Below are 16205 nucleotides of genomic sequence, written 5' to 3'. Positions count from 1 at the left end.
GAGCTCTTTCTTAAAGGGGCATCTTGAGTAGAGAGGACTACATAGCATACATTTTAAGAAATTAGAGGCAAGGGAGTTTGTCTTAAAAATAAGTCTCTTGCACTATAGGTTGATTGTGTAGTGGAAAGAAACAAGAGGCTGAAATTTTGGTCTGGGGTCAACTACTAATGGATCATCTGGTTGATAATTGAGCTTCTCTGGGTCCATTTGCACAGAGGTTATACTAATACTAGATGAATTCTTAAGTTCTTTCAGCTCCAGAAGTCTGTGGTCATATGCATATTCAGAAGAGGAAAATAATCTGATTTTTTTACTCTATAATAACACTGGTGGTGGAGACAGTGGTGGGGAAAGTGAGGGCAGAGGGACAGTGACAACAAGATGAGTAAGATGTGGTTTGGACCCCTGTGCTGATTATGTGGTTGGGCACAGTCACAGGGCTGGACTGATGGAGCAGAGGTAAGTGAATTCTCTAGTGGGCTCTCAGGCTTCTCTGACTCCAAGCATGTCACATGGTACATGTGCCACTATCCCAATTTCTAAGGCAAGACTCATTCCCAATGGTCATTTAATGCACCTAGTCTTAACCTTGCTGATAAGCAGCTGTGGGGGCTTGGGTAAATCAGTTAACCCTCTGGGCCTAAGGGAGCTGGCTTAGATCAGGGAGTCTGTTTTGTGAGGAGGAACTGTTTTTAAGTTGTCTTGACTCTTACCTGGAAGGCGGTGAGGAAGCAAATGAGCTTCCACCAATCAGTGGAGATAAGCCCCAGGGTTCTGTCTTCTCTTCCATCTTCCTAGATCACCTCATCTGCTTCACACTTCAGTTATTGCCTTGATATACTTGATGTTCAAATATGTACTCTCTTCTTAAATTAATTGATTTTAATTATAGTTGATGTACAATATTATATGCTACATGTGTACAATATTATATGTTACAGGTGTACAATGTAATGATTCATAATTTGTAAAGGTTATACTACATATATGGTTATTGGCTATATTCCCTTTGTTGTATAGTATATCCTTGCAGCTTATTTTATACCTAATTGTTTGTACCTCTTACTCTGTTACCCCTATTTTGCCCTTTCCCCCCTCCTTCTCCTCTCTGATAACCACTGGTTTGTTTTCTATATCTTTGGGTCTGCTTTTTTTTTGTTATATTCATTAGATTTGTATATTTTAAGAGTCCACATGTGATAGTATACAGAATTTCTCTCTTCTCTGACCTATTTCACTTAGCATAATGCTCTCCAAGTCCATCCATGTTGCTGCAAATGGCAGAATTTTCTTCTTTTTTATGCCTCAGTAGTATTCCATTCTGTATATACACCACATCTTCTTTATCCATTCATCTTTTGATGGAACCAAACTCTCTTGAATGCCAGACCCAGATTTCTACTCTTCTGCTCAATATACTTTCCATTGAAAGGAAACCAACTTCTTTATGTTCAAAACCAAACTCATGGATCTTCCCTTATGAACTAATTCCTTTTCCAGTTTTTGCAGGTTTTGTTAATACATAGTGATGAGCCCCTAATTAGGCTGGAAAGGCAGGCTTCCTTGACTCCTTCCTCCATTCCTGCTGCCCCAGTCGCTGGCCAGTCCTCAATCCTTGCTACATGATTATTATCATACCTCCCTATTATTTCTTCCCCCTTCCTGATGTCATGGTTCCAGGTAAGGCTCCCTTTGGTCTTCTCTCTCCTCTAAAGCATCCCACATGCTCTAAGCCCCATAGAGCTTCCCTCAACCTGCCATCCTATTCTTCTAAAACTTTCCTGGATCACCTGTGCTCACCTTTTGCTGGCGTCCACAGCCTCAACCATCTTCCAGCTCTAGATTCAATTACCAAGATGTTTTTGTCCTCCAGCCACTATTTATTGATGTCCTCATTCCCTTACTTGCCTATTCAAATTGTTCCCTTTTCTTGGAATTTTGTCTTCACTTTTTCAAGAGTCAGCTCAAATGATGCCTCGTCCCTCCTTCAAATCTTCCTTGAACACTGCACTAGCTTGATTTCTCCTTCCTTTAGCATCTTATATTTTTCTCTATTATTATCCCACCAACAAAATACATATATATAAAGTCCAATATACCTCATTTTCTTTGATGTAGGAACATGTTTCTTCACCTTTAGCACCTGTGCACCTAGTACATAATAGCTGGAAACTTTATTGCCTAAATTAATACCAAAATACTAAATTAATAAATTAGTAATATATTATTAAAAGTAAAATCTATAAATTAAAACAACCTACTAATCTTAGTAACTGATCTAATCATGGAGTTCCCATTGTGGCTCAGTGGTAATGAACATGAATATTATCCATGAGGATACAGGCTCAATCCCTGGCCTTGCTCAGTGGGTTAAGAATATGGCATTGCTGTGAGCTGTGGTGTAGGTCGCAGATGCAGCTCAGATCTGGCATTGCTGTGACTGTGGTATAGGCCAACAGCTACAACTCAGATTCAGGAACTCCCATATGTTGAGAGTGCACTCCTAAAAAGACCAAAAAAAAAAAATCTATCTAATCAAACATGCATTAAATGAAATAAATAGTCTATGAATCCAAAACAAATTAAAGTATTGCTTTTGGTGTCCTGCCCTTTTACTTTTGTGTCCATTTTAAGGATGATTTTCTGATGACTTTTGATTTATATTTTAGTTACAAATTGGATTAGTAAAACCTCTAGTTTACAGTTAAGGATAATTTATCTGTCTTATGAGACCGTCTCTGTGAAGCTGCTGGCCATGACAGGACTGGTTTCCTCTCTAATTGAAGCATCATTTGAGGATGTGGTTAAAAACCTGCACTTTGGAGTAGAACACACCTGATTTTGAACTCTGAATCTGCCCTCATTAGCTGTGTTACCTTGGGGAATTTACCTAGTGCCTCCAAACCTTAGTTTTCCTTCTCTGTATACAGAAGTCATAATACATCTGTCCTGTAATTATTGCAAGGGCTGTTCTACTCCTGGGAATTGTTAAGAAGTAAATCTCTCCTCATCCTCACCCAAGGGGCTCCCCCAAACCTGGTGGATTTTCTCTAGTTCTATGTGCCTAAAATGTAAACCATGCTACCCTATATAATTTCAGAGGCACACTGGAAAGTTGCAAGAGAAATGAAAGGGATGTTGGTACCTGTTTTCCTGGTTTGTGGGAGGAGAGCAGATCTATATCTCTTATTGTGAATCAGACAGATGACAAACATCTCACAAGGTTCTTTTTATTGGAAAAAATTCTCTATCATCTCCTGCTCCATTCTCTTATAGCTCCAGACTTCCTAAAAGACTAGACTACTGGGGTTCCCTGGAAAGCCAGCTCAGTCCAGGATATAAGATCAGTCCAATATTTAGTTTCTGTTCATAGAATAAAGCGAAGGGGCAGTTACTGAGCATTGAACACGTACTGTGTGGTAGGCACATTTAATAGAGAATTACAATTATTCTTGTTAATCACTTCATGAAGTAGGTATCATAATCTCCACTTTACAAGTTAAGTAGAAGCTAAGTAACTCCCAAGATTAGACAGCTAGTAAATCTCAGAGTGAGGAAATGAACCCAGATGGTCTGCATACATTTTAGCATCTGAAGCCTGCAATGTAATTGGACCAAATTAGCCATATGAGGTGAGGGTTTGCTTTGGGTGAGGCGTTTTCTGTGTCAGGCAAATTGTGATCTAACAGGGCTAACCTTTGCCACCTTCATACCATAGGGAAATAGTTTTCAGAAACACTGTCTGGAGACACTTGGACCCTGATCCTGCTTTCTTCCCCCATGACAATTTGACACGGATGTTAATAGAATATGTCAGGAGAGGTTGATGTTTGTAAACATTCCTATACAGATAGGCACAGAGATTATTAGTGCGAGTTTTTCTGGAACAGTAAGGCAAGCCCCAAGTATAAAGGGACAGTAGTATAGTGAGAGTTTGGATATCTTCTCAAACTTTGAAGACTTCAGCTGCACGCCTTGTTAGGGATCTAGAAGCCAGAGGAAATCTGTACTAATATTTGTGACATGTGTTCTTGCTCTGTGTGGCCACATTATTCCCATTAAGTTCCAGATCCCTCACTGAAAAAAAACTGGCAACTTATAGTAGCCATTCACCAACCCACTTGGACACTGTGTCCTTATGTAGAGTTATAGATCATTACAGCCATTCAGTGGAGTGTGAGAGATCAATGGAAAGGAATGACGTACCTATACTGCTAAAATGCAGCTACCCCCAACTTGTGTAATGGAAAGAAAACCCAAGATGAAATGTATAGGATGCTAATACTTGATTTTTTTAAAATTAAAAAATGCTGCACATCCATATATTTTTGTGTACATGCAGGAGAATTCTAGAAGACTACTCAGGTAACTGACAACTAGTTACTTTTGAGTCTGAAGTGCACGAGGCTTATTTTTGATTGTATGGAGCAGGGGTTCCTGTGTGGTCTGGGGATCCCTCGGAGTTTTTGAGACCCTTTCAGGGGATCCACAAGATCAAAACTATTATGATAATAACATGAAGATGTTTTTGCTTTTTCTTCCCTCATTATCCCACAAGGGTATGGTAGAGTTTTCCAGAGGTTAAATAACTTGAGCTGTCGCAATAAATTGAATCCAGAAGCAGCTAAGAGAATCTGCTTGATTAAGCCAGATATCAAAGAGATTTTTAAAAATATACAATGTCACTCTTCTCATGGAAATATTTTTTGAAAAGTGTTTATAAAATTATTACTTATGTTAACTTGCAATTATTTTAATGAGCTAATAATAATAAATTTAAAATTCTCAGTTCTATGTTTCTAAATTGATAAATACCAATAGTAAAATCCCCATAAACAAAATGTCTTTGAGGATTTGTCAAATTCCTTCAGAGCCTGGGGTACTTGGGAGACTTCTCTTTGATAGAGGTGGACAGAAATGTCAAATAGGAAAGAAAATGTGAATGCAGAAAATGTGATAAAATATTGCTTTCTCTTCCTGGCCCCCAAAGGGAAATCTACAACTGGCCAGAGGTTCAATGCTCTAGGAAGTTCCAAGACTGGTAGCTTGAAGCAAGAGAAGCTGCGGTAATTGAAGAGAAGCAGAGGCCAACTGTCCCTGAATATTCTGCTCCTCAGAGAATGTTCTGCACCCATTGATGTAAGTAGGCCTGGTCGCTGAATCTGCATTACCACAGGAGATTGGGGGTGACATTGTGGCACCCCTTGAGGCCCTTGCTTGCCCTGGCTGATGTCACGGGGTGAGCCGTGGATTCTGTCCTAGCGCTGATATCAATGAAAAGACCATGTCTGAGGAAACTTGATGTTGAATGTCTGTTTCCTCTTTACACTCTGCTGATCTGGTTGTGGCCAGCCCAGATCAGAGGCCCATCCTGGGGTGTCCTGGCTCAGGGTGTCTTCCCCAGGCTCCGAGTGACCCAGGATATCCAGGCCTTCCCTGTCCCTACAGGAGCCACTCGAATCTCTATAGCTCCTGTATCAATCTGGGCCTCCTCTCACAGTACAATTGTATTTATTAATTTTTTAAAATAAATTGCCATCTTCCAGGAATAATTTGAAGTGGTTTAGAGAAAAATAATACTTAATAAAATGACTAAAACCAGGATAAGAGGACCAGAGCCCTGCAAGAAGGTTTGGAGCAGTTAAATGTACAAGAAAACCTACCTCAGGGATACTTACTGCAGACAAGTGCACCACTTAGCTCTGGGACTCGAGGCCAAAAGAGAAGCATGATACACTGCAGAGCTTTCACCAGGAAACCAAAAGCATTTGCCCAGTCCAGGTGGTCTGCTGTAGGTAAATTCTGATCTGAATGGGACTTCTCAGTTCATCCTTTAGCAGACTCGAATACCACCAACAAAATTAGAACGGTAGTAATTTCCTGCATCCGAGACCTTCTCAGCCTGGAGCTCTTTGAAGGCAGAAACCTTGTCTTCTTTGTGCCTGCACCCCCAGCACCTAGTGTGGGGTCTGGCCTGTGGAAATTGCTCATTGTGAACCTAGTGCCTTGACTTAACATTGCTCACAGCATCTGTATACCTGTTGAATGAATGGACAATTGGGTAAATAATGTGAACCATCCTTAGGATGAAGGATGGAGGCAGGAGGGTAAAGTAGTATTTCTTCACATTCCACAGGAGATTACTTCTCACTATCAAATGCTCCTGGAATCATGCATTCTTTTCTGTTTGCTATCTAGGTAACTGCTTACCTCCCCCATTACTCCTTAACCTCCTTGTGGTGATAAAACACTGGATTTCCTGCTGTGCTGTAGTGGAAAGGAATCTGACTAGTATCCATGAGCATTTGAGTTCCATTCCTGGTCTTGTTCAGTGGGTCAGGGATCCAGCATTGCTGTGAGCTGTGATGGAAGTTGCAGACTCTGCTTGGATCCCTGTTGCTGTAGATGTGGCATAGGCTGGCAGCTATAGCTCTGATTCCACCCTAGCCTGGGAACCTCCATATGCCACAGTGCAGCCTTAAAAAGCAAAACAAACAAACAAACAAACAAAAACCTTGGGTCCCCTTCTTCCTATAGATTGCCTTGAAATCAATTTCCTTTCCTCCTTTCCTTTCCTTTCTTCCTTCCTTCCAATACACTCTTGTTATTGAAGAGCTAAGAGGTCTTAACTTGAGCCTTCATGGTGTACATTTCAGAATGAATAACCCATAGCTACATTTAACCACTAACCAAAGGTTATTGCAGAGTTTCCCTATTACATTAGACTTCTCAAACATTATTTATCTGTGACTCATTCTGCTTTACCTTTCAGAAGGGTAGAAGTACCTATCATTGCGGTCTTTTCGTGGCCCGCCACCCAATCTTAAATGACTATTTCTAGAAATTATCTCAATATCCAAGGCATGTGCTATAAATAGCCTTGTCTTGAGAAGCCTAAACTGGATGCCTCCCCACCCTCACCATCATAGTATTATGACTAGAATTATCTCAAGTACTTTGGCTTCCCCAGGAAAGAATCCTTCTGGTTTCTTCTCGTCTCTTCCGGACACCAGTGCAAGCTTCCTCCTTTTCTGAGAATAAGTATTTCAGTCTGTTTAGAGAGTTAATGTCTCAGCTTCCTGTGTCTCTTATTAATAGGAAGAACAAGTAATTTAGCATCTAAACCAGAACACTTGTGAAGGAAAGGGATGGAGGTTATTAATAGAAACTGGACTGTGAGGCTTAGTACGTGTGTATGGTCTCCAGCTTTTTAAAGATCTTGCATCTTTAATGAGGACCAAGCGCAGAAGATTAATACTCTCCTTTGGAGATAGACTCCCTGAATTCTGTTGAGTTGTCTGTTTTGGGCACAGGAGACTGGCATGGACTTGACAGTGCTGAGTATTTCCAATAAGCCAGCAGAAAGCTGGTCCCCCTTGTGGGTGATGCAGCTCCTGGGGGAGACCATCAGGATTGCCACAGAAATGGAGGCTCCCTGTTTGTGAGACCCAGCGGTGCCGGCCATCCTCCTCTGCCCCTTCCTCCCTCTCTGCCTCTTCCACTTTGCCCTCTGCTTCCTTCTCCTCCTTTTTTTTTTTTTTTTTTTTCCTGACCCTCATTCTCTTGCTCTGCCTCCCCACTTCTCACCCCCTCTGTGCCTCCCTGCTGCTGTTCTGTTTTCTCTCTCCTTTTTGTCTGCCTCTCTTTGGCTATTTTCTTCTCTTCATTTGTCTCGCACACTTTCTTCCTCTCCCCCTGTCTCCCAAAATGGCTCTTTCAACACTGTTGGAGGGCTGCTCAGAAGAGCATTGCTGCCAATGTTGCTTTTTCCTTTAAAGGAAAAGCTCGTATTTTCAACTGTAGCTTGATTTTCCTTCATGAGCTACAAGCTTTTCCCATTGCCAGTGGTCTGTTTTTCATGAGCCTTTTTGATGGGAGGTTCTGGTTTCATGTGTCCTGGAGGCCATGTGTGCTAGGACATGAAGACAGCATGGCCTGGGTTGTTGGGTGGGGTGGCGGGGTGGAGGGTGGGTGGGAGTTGGGATGTGGAAAGGAGAAAATCTGGGAGGGTCTGTTTGTCATAGAGTGGATTATGGTTGAGATAAATGAGATGCTGTGATCATGTTACTGCATAAACCTCAATGTCTGAGATTGTGGAATTGGGCTGTGCCAGGATCATTTTAGAGAAGGCAAGATCTGGGTCAGCATCTATGTAATCAGAGAGCCATGGCCGTGGTGAGTGTGCCGTTGCAGGATGGGAGGGAGCCCCTTGGAAATGGAGGAAGCAAGCCCTGCAGAAGGAAGAGGGGGTTAGGTGCGTCGAAGATTGACTTCCACATTTCTGGATGAACAGGGCTCTGAAAACATTCTGAAAAGCAGAAGCTGAGAACGGACTGTTGTGATTTGAAAAAGAACCTGTGAGCTAGACAACAACATACTTTTTCTTTGCTTTTTCTTATGGAATCCAAAGAGTTTACATAGTATTTTTATTAACTAAAATAATAACGCTATTTGCTCAGCGCCTGGGATGTATAAGGGACTGTGGAAGTGACTTGGAGGGATTCAAATATGAATGAGAGGTAAGCCACCCTAAGGAGAGGGAAGAACACAAAAAAAGAGGTATGCTCCAGGGAGGTAGGGATGTGTCAAGAGAGTGGGAACGTTGAAGGAAGGAAAGAGCTCTTTAGCTGGGTTGGCCAGAGAATAGATGTCTTGACTATGTAGAGCGTGGAGCTTGGGCCAAACCTTGGAGGCTAGGTAGGGATTTAATACACAGAGAGAAAGGTGTGGGTCATTGTTGGTGGAGCTGACCTAGGCAACAAAATTTAGAGTGACCAGTAGACAAGGACTGAACTGGGCATGTGGGTGAAGGGGAAGGAGGAAATAGCAATCTCTTGGGAGCAGAGGGTTGGGGTTCAGGAATGGTAGAAGATAAAGCTGGAAAGGAGGGTGTCTATCAGCCTTGGGAGAGCACTGCCCTGTGGCTGGGCTGAGACATCTGGATGCCATCCTAGGGATCAGCATCTGCGTGGTACATGTTCTAGGAGGGAAGGATGACTTTGCTTTGGGAGATGCTCACTTCCCATGCCCCCCTTACTGAGGGTGGATACAGTTCTGAACCATATTTTGGGTGTTGTAACAATAGGTCTTCAGGGGCAAATATCTGAGGACATAAACGTATATGGATGAAACACTTTGAGCCAGTATTTTCTAAGATCTCAGCCTCTTGTTTTTTGCTTCAATCTTTGAGGCTTTAAAGAGTAGACTCAAGGGTCAGCTGTACTACCCTCAGAATTGATCTAGGGATACTAGAAAGAACCTTATTTCCTTTGTTTTGATTTTCGATGTGTTATAATTTTTCATATTACATCAACTATTTTATTCTGACATTGTGGCTGTGCTATGTTCCTGGATGGAAATGTTCAGTGAATTTCCCCCTGATCCTGCACCTACTCAAAATTCCTGCTTCCTGGGTTACAGAGACATTCTACTTCCTCCCTTTATGATGAATGAAATGGGTTTGGGGTCTTCCTTCATAGCATTTGTCAGGGTTTTTCACTGATGTTTCATTTTCTTACAAGAGACATTCATACAGCCTCTTGTATTGATTACCTTTTTATGTATATGAAGTTTTTTCCCCCTTCAAAAGATTGTGAAACCCTCTTAGTCAAGTTCTGAGTCTCTGTCAGATATTTTTGCTTTGGCATCACATGTAGCATAGTATTATGCATGCATTATTCTGTTGGGGGTAGAGAAAATGGGATGGGCTGCTGGTAAACATAGGTTTCCATGTTCTACCCCAGTATTGGATTTTTTACAGAATCATCAAAATAGATCTTTGCTAATTAAAGCATCATCCACTGACAACATCAGTATCACCTGGGAGCTTGTTGAAAATACAGGATCTCAGGGCTCAGAATCTGTTAACTTGATTAGTGTTTGAGACATACTGGTTTCCAAATGTACTGCATACAGATAACCTGGGGATCATGTTAAATGCAGGCTTCTAATATTGTTTGAGGTTACTTAGGTAATGGTAGAACAAGTAGGCTGCTTTTGTAAATAAAGTTTTGTTGAATCCACCTATGCTCATTTATCTACATATTGTCTGTGACTACTTTTGTGCAATCATCTGAATTGAATAGATGCAGCAGAGTTCTTATGGTTTACAAGACCTAAAATATTTGCTTTCTGGGCCTTTATAGAAACAAATTTGCTAACCCCAGTGTATCAAATGAATACTAACAATTTCCTTAAAAGAAAGGACAATAACGGTAACTTTTAGCCCTAGTGGCAAAATTTGCAAGTCCATCTTAACCCATCATGAAGGAACTGAATCATTAAATCTTAATTCCCAAGCAGGCAATGAAGGGTCTTTGAACCCCAAACTAAGCCAAATAATGGTACCAAAACATCTGTGGCTTCCCAAGGTCCATTTCCTATCTCCCTCCTTTAAGAAGTGATTATGATTTTATTGAGATGACTATTTCCTCCACAAATTGCTCCCATGAATTGTTCAAAATAAGTCAGACTTTCCTCAAGAATTGGAGGAGCCAAGAAGAAATTCTGAGTAGAAATCTTTGGGACCAAGGAATCAAAACAGCCTTGTGTGGGTTGGGTAGATTCTGCATTTTACTACTGACACAGTAGCCTTAGCCCCGCCCACCCTGAGGCTGCTCACTGGGCAGGCAGATTCAGACCGTGTGGGCTTGGCATCCTTCTTCTAATTCCCTGTGAAAATCCCGCCACCTGTCTCTTATTTAGGGTTTTTGAATTGTGAAATGATGGCACACACCAGCTCCAAGCTTGCTGCATGTGTATGCCAAACATACAAAGACAGAAGGCAGAGATTCAGGCCAAGAAGCAGGAATTAGAGAAGGGGGGTTGCTGGTGCGGAGGCTCCAGGAACCCAGTGGAGCGGGGCAGGGTGGCGGGAGTGTGGGAGGAGAGAGGCGCCCCCACGTATCCAGTTGAGGATGTGGGGGCACTGCTCTCATCTTCAAGTCTTGAAGAACCTGACTCTCCTCCTTCCAGAACCAAATTTCAGAGGAGATGGGTGCTAGAGAATTAGGATCCATTTTCCTCATGCAGAGTTATCTGGAGCTAGAGGGGTTTATTGTGAGATTCGGTGGGAATCTTTGCTGTAGCACTGAGAACTCTGGTGGTCTTAGTTTCTTTTCCCTCTGTCTGCAAAGTCCAGGACACTAGAAAAAGGCTTTTGAGACAGCAAAGTAGACAAAAGTGAAAAGTCCTCTCCTCAATTCTAGATTCTATCAACCAATTCTGAGAGATTGTAGGAGTGAAGAAGGTCCCCATATGTTGAAAACCACCTGCTCTGCTGCCAGGGAGCCCTCCCAGAATTCTCTAAGGTGCATTAGCTGATTAGTTCAGCTGGTCAGAATGGGCTGTGTTATAAAGCCAAAGTTACTGTTTGGTCTGACATTTCAGCCATTCTCTCCATTGGAAGAAGCCTAATGTATTCATTCATTCATTCATTCATTCATTCCTTCTCATTGACTATCCATTGGAAACCTGGCATGTTACAGAATGATGCGAAAAACAGGAATTGGAGACAAACCCGAATTTAACTTCTCGTTTCCCCATCTGTGAGCCAACTACTCATTCAAGTTCTAGTTTAGTTGACAGGTTTCTTCCTTCCTCACCCACTTTCCCTGAATCTTCCTGAATCTGTGGGTTGAACTGGATGATGTATTCTCTTTTCTTTTGGTGCAACTTCTACACAGTCTGTCCTCAAACCATATTATGTGGAAATTACTCATTTAAGTATCTCTCTCTCTCCCCAGATTGTAGTCATTGACGGCAGAGATTTTCATCAACATTTGTTCACCCTTAGTTTCTGGCACACATTAGAAACTAAATGTATGTCTGTTGCACTGAATGGAACTGGCTGTGTGATGTAACTTCCTTAAAGCATGGTTTTCACTTCTGTAAAATAAGGTGATAAGAACATACCCTGTGATTTTGTTGTGAGGATTCAATCATGAGATATTGTGTGAAGAGTTTGGAATATTTGAAAGCATGTCCTGTAAATATAAAGTGCCCACAAATATTGTGGTTGTTCTAATGTTTGGATTGATTGGGACTTGGGAGAAGATGAGTCCAAGAGAATCAGGATGATATATGGAGATGTCCTAGTCCATTTTCCCTAAACTGGATGATTGCGTGGGGGAGACCTGGAGACGTAGGTTTGTGAAGCACAATTTGAGTGTATGAGTTGACATTGGACAGAGGACCACACCTACAAGCTCCATGTTTCCTTCACTAGATATTTGCAACAGTAAGGACATGCCTTATTTATTTCTGTACCCCTTTATGTTTCCAACCGTGACTAGGAAAGTGAAGAAGTAGATAACCAGATTTTGATGGGCACCACAAGGCCAAAATCTTCTGACTCCCACATCTTCCCATATTCTGAGCTTGCATCTCTCTTGTCTTGGCAACGTGGATAGTTGGGCCATTTGACAGAAAGCATAGATTTGGGGAGAGGAGAATAAGTTCTGTTTGAAACACATTGATTGTGAGAGCTGGTGGTCAGATATGCAGGGCTGGAGAACTGGAGAGCCATGGGAGCTGGAGCCTTGTTATTTAACTTGTCACATGTCTGCTTAGCATCCAGAACCAGACATGGAGCTCATTGTATAGATCCCAAAGTGCTATAGAATGGGTTGCAAAATATTGGGCCTTGTTTCCCATGTAGGTAACAAAGAACTGCTACAGATGCCAGAGCAGAGTTGTAAGATGATATGACTTCTGCTCCAGGAACACCTGGCCTTGCTGCAGTGTATGAGAAAGATTGGAAAGTAAAGGAGTGGAGGGGGGTGGGCAGGCCCAGCAAGAGAGCAGGTGGGCAACTGAGGGAGTCGGAAGCAGAGCCAGGAGGAACAGAGGGGAGGGGGTCTGATTATACTGAGGCTGGTGATGGATCCTTCTTCATGCCATGAGCCCCAGAGAGGTCCCCCCACCCCCTTTGGGAGGAACAGTGACCAGCCTCTAGTGTCTTTGGAACAAAAGCCAGTGACTGCATCCAAGGAAAGATAATGAGAAACACACAGGCCATGATGATCAGGAAAGCACCACCAATTTTTTGTTGCAAAACTTTACTTTCCGAGGCCATGGGCAAGGGTGCAGGAGCCTCTGTGTGTGAACTTGGCCTCTTTACTAGGAAATACAAGATGGACTTCCCCTTAATAAATCACAGAATCGATCACATCCAAGCATCTGAGAGGCTGGGAGAGGACAGGGGTGGGGTAGGCTGTGAGAACAGAGGATGTATCCCTGATGAGAAGATGGGAGAAGGCAACAATGCAAAAAGTGGCCAGGGGTGAGTAGACTTTAAATCTCATGTAAGCTTCTCCCCCTTCTGCCACTCAGTCTAATTTTACAGAGAATGTTCTTTTCTTCAAATGGGAAATATTTTTGTGGTTAGAGAAAAGACGTCAAAAAGGAAAAACTGCTCTTATTCAATTAAAAACTCTAGTAATTCTCTCTCTATAAAATGACCCTCAGAATTATAAATCAGTTCCAAAAGATGTATGAATGACCTTAAAAAATTTCCCTGCTGTTTGATGTAGGACTTTAACCTTTATGAATCTAGTCTAAGAAGACATCCTGAAAGAGACAAAATTTATAGACCTAGATGAAGCATTAGGCACACACACAAAAGAATCTAAGAGGCCAGCTTTGATGGTGTAGTTAAGTATATAGGTTATAAACACTTGAAATGATGAAATGAATTTGAGATGAGAATTTTAAGTACTGCAGGAAGGTATTTATGGTTTTAAATTAAGTGAAATTAGAAGTCACAAAGTTATTTAAGGGTATGAGATCAATAAAAATGCTCAGGGAAAAACTTCAAAGGAAATATGCCAAAATATTAGCCACATTTGATTTTAGATGAGGAGATTCTAAGGTTATTTTTGGTTCTTTATACAACTGAAAGTTCATAAATCAGCAGGCATTACTTTTACCTCAGAAAAAGAAAAGAAGGTATGTTAAGTTTTTTAAAAGGAAGATGTTATAAAAGAGTACTTGTTTTCAGAGAAAATAGATGAAAAATCTAAGTACCTTCTTTCCTTTCTTGGGATTCTGAAATTATTTTACTCTTGGAAAGATCTTTCCTCACTCCTAGTTAAATTATCCTCATATGTCAGTCTTTTTGGAGAAAAAAAATAGCGAGTTTGCTAGTTGAACTCTGTTCCAGCATATGTGGTAGTTCTCTGTTACCTTCATGGAAAAAAAGTTGTAACCCCCTTGATATGGTATTCAATGGCTTTCAGAATGAAATCCCAGCTGATCTTTCTAACTTCACTTTCCATCAGTTTCCTATATGTATTTTAATTAATTGAAGTATAATTGACTTACAACACTATCTAAGTGTAATTCTATTGAAGTATAATTTACCTACAACACTGTTAGTTGCAAGTTTACAACATAGATTTAATATTTCTATACATTAGAAAATGATCACATGATAAGTCTAGTTACCATCTGTCATCATGCAAAGACATTACAATGTTATTAACTATAATCTCTATGTTGTGTATGCCATCCCTATAATTCATTTATTCCTATGTGGATTTTCTACTCAAATCAAACCACTTCTCAGACTTGCTATTTCCTGTATCCCCAACTTCCCATTTCTGAACCTCTATACTTCTTCCTGGGGACATGTTCACTGAGCACACGTTAAAGAGTCATGTGGACCACGGACCACTTTCAGCATGACCAGGCTGATACTGCTGTGTGGTCTTTACAAGCATTGTACCTCTCTGGACCTCAGATGACACACCTGTGACACAAGGGAAGGTGATAGTTGATTGCCAATGTCCCTTGCTGCTCTAGGCAGCCTTTTTTCCTCACTGTCCTAGGTGTGCTCATTCATGTTTGAACGTTGTCTAGGGTTGTGGCCACTGCCTTAGGTACCTGCATCCCTCCTCTGCACCTGTCAAATTCTACCATCCTTGTCCTTCATGATGTGTCCCTGGCGGTTCCAGTTAATGGTAACTGTGTATACTAATCCTTTGGCCACTCATATATACTGCCTCTTATCAAAACCAGGATATAGAAGACACTATCATTTCAAAAAAATCAGCTCCATGGGAAAAAAAATTAAGTGAACTTTGAGATGGAAGTGCACACTTCTCTAAATCCGTTATTTATGATCCAATAGAGCCCAACCTGGGATTCCCTACATATGTAAGGAGAGAGTCTTATTTACAATGTTTAGACTACTTACAATGTTTCTGAAAATCCTAAGAAAAACTGCATGTGAGCCCATGGTCTGTGTTTCTTTATTTCCAGCCAGAGCAGTTTTTTCCTGTTTTCACCAGCATATACATGTGACCTTCACGGGAGCCATCAGAGATTAGTTTCCCCCGAATATAAACCAGTTTAACTTTCAGTTCATGTGTAATTTCTATCACAACCAGAGCCATTTACTCGCTCTGAATTTCTACAAATATATGGCACCCCTCCTTTCTCTCCATTACCCGTATGTTCACATTGGTCAAAAATAAGGGGTTGGTTGGGAAAACTGAAGATATGCTACAATGTCAAGAGCATTTTTGCCATGTTCCAGAACAAAGGGCATTTAAGAAGGAGGGGATCAGAGTCACGTTCTGACTCAACCTCACAAGAGTAGCCAGGGCTGATGGACAGTTCCCAACTTTGTACCCTCTCTCTGCCCATGGAGCATTCTTTTTCCTTTGGTTTCTTATAAACAGCAGAAGAAACTATGAACTGCTGAAGGGCAGAAATTTGCCCTTACTCATCTTTGCAACTTTTTCTGGAACCAAGTGTGGTGCTAAACACAGGGTAGGCATTAGTAAGTGTTAGTGGAATGAACGAATGAAGAAATGAAGGGCAGACAGACTCTGATGGTAATAGGAGCAGTGTGAACTACAGAAAGAGTACAGGGTTATAGTCAGAGTGGTGGATTGCTTTGCCTTATTGGTTATGTTACCTCGGACCAGCTCCTTTATGACTGTGAAGTGAAGTTAGTTCCCCAAGCTGCTGAAAAAGTATAAGGGGTGTGAGTGTGGGGTAGTTATTGATGGAAAATGTGTACCTTAAGGAGAATATATGCAAAGTCATGTGGCACACAGTTGCAGCTGAAGAGCAGGCATTTATGTAACATTGTTTTTCCTTAAATATTTTTAATTTAAAAAACCTAAAAATCACTAAGTAAACATAAACCATAATCCCATCACTTAAGAGTGATATGGAATGAGAAGATTTCCCTTCTC

The 16205-nt window shown here is 41.3% G+C and overlaps 1 protein-coding gene across 11 annotated transcripts in view; it reads left to right on the top strand.

The window, feature by feature from the left end:
• Positions 1-16205, top strand: part of DDR2 (discoidin domain receptor tyrosine kinase 2) — a 162085-nt gene that overhangs the window by 13789 nt on the left and 132091 nt on the right. For 7 of the 11 annotated variants that reach the window (XM_085022557.1, XM_021089500.2, XM_021089494.2 and 4 more), the window contains exon 2: positions 4991-5139. The exons of 2 other annotated variants lie outside the window; for them this stretch is intronic. The gene's annotated coding sequence lies outside the window, so the exon portion shown is untranslated. Of the gene's footprint in view, positions 1-4990; positions 5140-8338; positions 8520-16205 lie in introns of those variants that run through there. 2 more of the 11 variants (XM_085022556.1, XM_021089496.2) reach the window with 1 other exon arrangement.

The sequence above is a fragment of the Sus scrofa genome, chromosome 4, assembly GCF_054392235.1.
Source record: "Sus scrofa isolate SSC_HxYL_T2T_F1_AM1 chromosome 4, Sscrofa_HxYL_maternal_Yorkshire_Landrace_v2.0, whole genome shotgun sequence".
NCBI lineage: Eukaryota > Metazoa > Chordata > Mammalia > Artiodactyla > Suidae > Sus > Sus scrofa.
This window is presented reverse-complemented; position numbering and strand designations above follow the sequence as displayed.